Below are 4314 nucleotides of genomic sequence, written 5' to 3' on the forward strand. Positions count from 1 at the left end.
TAAATAGTGGGGACAGGACTTATGAGTTTAATTTTTTACATAAAAGAAATGCTCAACTTAAAGAAGAAAAACAATGAAACTCGTGTTTAAACATTTTACTATTAGATAATTTAGAATCTTAGATTACCTAATGGTAAAAAGAGGATGCACGTTACACCAATTTCAGTGTATTATTGAATTCTAAATATCAATACTATGTCTGTCATTATGCTTGGTAGTTGACTGGTCACTGGTGGCATATTGGAAGTTCTTCACCCATATTTTATCATTTTGACTCAAAGTTAGTTTTGGTGTATTTTAGAATATAATTACCTACATTCACTTCCGGTTCTAGAAAATAATGAAGAGTAGGAATGAATATTATCCATGTTGTACTATGGATGTTTGACAAAATAGCATACTTCGTGTTCCCTTAATTAAATTAATTAATGTAAATGAAGCTGGAAAATATTGAAAAAGAAGATGAATATGCCAATTGCCAAGAAAAAGGATTAAGAGATAATGATAGGTATATAAATTTGTGTAACAACTCACACTACCTTTTGGTCAGCCAGCCAAATCAACAAAGAATGTCCCGTACTTATCTAGAGTCAGCTATGTTTTGGTAAATCACTTCTATATAAAAATCGGGGGTTCTTTTGTAATCATCATTTGCATTTGCATTCCAATTTTATACTATATACTGCCTCTTGCTCCACCTGATAATGATGTGCAGTGATTAAGTTCTTAATTTTTAGATTTCTTTTGCAATGTTTAATTCTTTCCAATATTATTGGTATTTTATTGATTAATTTAGCTAACAGTTAATGTGTGTTAATTTGTAATTCACGTCAATATGATTGTAGCTATTCCTATCTTTTCTCCAAGCATGTCTCAAATTTACATTTTATTGAAAAATAAAAAGAGTCCAGAGGTACTGATTCTTATTTGAGAATATTGGATCAAACCATGTCTTTTAGTTTCCCTTCTCATAAATTAGGTAATTTATGTGAATTTATGTTTACAAAATTGTATTTGCGAATTGTGATTTATGATGAGTAATTTATGATTTGATGAGGGAATATGATATTAGGAATGATTATTAATTTGGGAATTTACGTTTAAGATGACATTTAGCAGATTATGGAACGATTTTTTCAACCAAAACGAAAGTCCATACCCAATTCTTCTACTTCTAGTTGTGGATCTAGTCCCGCCACTGATTCTAGTCGAGCACAAGAGTTATTGAATAACACAAAGAAGTCTCAGGCTCAATTTAATGTGGATGATCTTATATCTGATCTAGGGATACACCCCCCTATCGAATCATATGATCCTAATATTAGAGATGTTGTTAGGATGTCATACTTGGAGAAGGGTCCTTGTCAACCATATGAACATGATTTTCCAAGAAGACCGATGGGGAATGATAATAGATGTTTTCGAAAAGAATGGTTTGCCGAATTTCATTGGTTGGAATACAGTATAGAAAAGGATGCGGCGTATTGTTTGCATTGCTACCTGTTCAAACTTGATAGAGGAGGTCAAGGGGGTGGGCATATATTTACTAAGACCGGCTTTAGGGATTGGAAACATAAAAAGACATTGAAAGATCATGTCGGTCTCTTTGATAGTTCTCATAATCAAGCTTTCGCAAAATGTACCAACTTGATGAATCAAAAGCAAAGTATCTCTTACGTTATTTCTAGCCAAAGTAGTAGTCAATAACAAAGTTATAGGACCAGGTTGACTGCGGTGCTAGATTGTACTAGACTCCTCTTGATGCAAGGATTGTCATTTCGTGGTCATGATGAATCGGAAGAGTCTCTTAATAGAGGAAATCTGATTGAGGTATTGAACTGGTATGTAGCTCGTTGTAAGGAAATTAAAGAAGTATTATTTATTAATGCTCCTGGAAATGATCAAAAGACTTCACCAACCATCCAAAAGGATTTGATTAATTGTTGTGCTGTAGAGACGACAAGGGCTATTATCAATGAGATTGGTGATTCTTTGTTTTCAATTTTAGTTGATGAGGCTCACGATAATTCTATGAAAGAACAAATGGCAGTCGTTTTAAGGTTTGTTGATAAAAGTGGGCGAGTGAAGGAGTGTTTTTTGGGTATATCCCATGTCACTGATACTTGTGCCCAATCACTGAAGGATGCCATTGATGCAATGTTTTCTACACATGGGTTGAGTATGTCTAGTCTGAGAGGTCAAGGCTATGATGGAGCAAGTAATATGTCAGGTGAGTTCAATGGGTTGAAAGCTTTAATTCTTAGAGAGAACCCGCATGCTATGTATGTTCATTGCTTCGCTCACCAACTTCAGTTGGCAATTGTATCTGTGGCACGTAGCAATTGTATGGTTGGTGATTTTTTGGACGTACTTGCTATTATTGTGAATTTGGTTGGTGCATCATGTAAGCGTGTAGATGCTCTNCACAAATAAAATTTTTTATAGGTCACAGTTTATTTCGAGGTTGGAAATCGAAAATTTTATAAGTCACAGTTTGTTTCATTAGTAACAAATCGAAAATATTATAGGTTACAGTTCATTTCTTGATCACAAATTTTCAAATTAATCACAAATAATTTTTCAGTCACGTATTATCAAAATTTTAGGTTACAATCAAGTGATTGGCCACAGACGACAAAATAATTGGTCACGTATCACCATCACCATTGTCAACCACCACCGTCAATACCTCCAATCATCACCGCAACCTCATGCCTACGTTCAGTACTATTACCACCACCCAAATATACTCCACAACCACCACAAAATCAAAGTCACTGCTAAAAACCACCACCACCGCCACCACCATTTTTGCAACACCACCATCACCACACTGCGATAGCAACATCGTCCACACAACACCACGAACAGATCACACGAACCTATCAAACCTAACACTACTGCCTGTAACCTACCTAGATTGACTGCACCACCACCATCATCATCGATCGCCACTATCATTGTCAAAACCACCACTACTACCACCACCACAATTATACCCTGACACCATCACTGTCGAAAATCACATTAGCCCCAAACCATCGCTGGAAATCACCACAAGCAGCCTCCACCACCACCACACCCCTACACTGCCACCGCTGAAAACCACAGCAAACCCAAACCGCCACTACTACCCCACTGCTGAAAATCGCACCAGAGAAAGCAGCGACCAAGGTTTTGACACCACGACGCTCACATTTGCAGCAAGCAACCTCCACTACCACCACGTCGCCACCGCTAAAAATCACAATAGCCCCAAACCACCACCACTACCACCATAACCTGACGCTACCACCATTGAAAATCACAGCAGCTTTAAACCACTACTACCACCACCACACCTCGACGTCGCCACACTCGCTGTTGTGTGTGGCGACGACTCTAGAGAGATAAGGAATTGTCACCGAAGAGGGAGGAGGCGTTGCCACCGGAGAAAGAAGGAGGTGTCATTGTTGGCTAGTGGTGACTGATAGGGACACAGCGAAGTTAGAGAGAGGCAAGAGAAGTGAGAGAAAGAAGATAGATGAAATAGAGTAGGGTTTGGAAGTTAAATTTGGATATTTAATTATTATATCAATACCCGATTTTTGCATAATGAAACTTGATCCCTAGTTTTTGAATTGTAATCTTTAAATCCTTGCTATTATGTAATTTCCACTATTTTTAATCCAATTAATACTGTGTAATTTGGTAAAGATTTCAAGAAATACTATATATCAAATATAGTCTCCTAATCATTCTTATGTAACTAACAATTTTTTTTTTATATCCCTAAAATTAAGCTTCTTATTCAACGGCTTTTCAAAATCACTATAGAATTCATAAAAGCGAATTTTGGGCAAATTGTGATAGTCACTCTCTTTTGATTTCATCTACTATCAAGAAGTTGTATCTATTGCAAAAACTGGCAATTTGATATTCTTTATTCTAGTTACATAAACTTATAATTTGTGAATGTAATCATTCAGGCCATATACCCATATCTGATATTCATATGAAATGTATTTTGTGTTTTATATGTCTGACTGTGTAATGTAAACCCATATGTAATAAACATTAGTACCTATATCTTTAATTTATTGAGGATCTATAAAACAATCGGTGTGCGCTATTGATTTTCGAATTCTCGGAAGGATTCTAGATGGTGGAGATAATGGAATGAATATAAAAAGTGAAAAGTTGTGATTTAGGGGATTTTGACTAATCTATTGAATGAAAAGGGCATGTTTGTAGGAACAAAATTAGCATCCAATTGATTAACGTGTATGAGTGAAGTGAATTTCTCATTTTTTTATTTTACTATAAGTTAACAGT

The sequence above is a fragment of the Olea europaea genome, unplaced genomic scaffold, assembly GCF_002742605.1.
Source record: "Olea europaea var. sylvestris unplaced genomic scaffold, O_europaea_v1 scaffold2925, whole genome shotgun sequence".
Taxonomy (NCBI): domain Eukaryota; kingdom Viridiplantae; phylum Streptophyta; class Magnoliopsida; order Lamiales; family Oleaceae; genus Olea; species Olea europaea.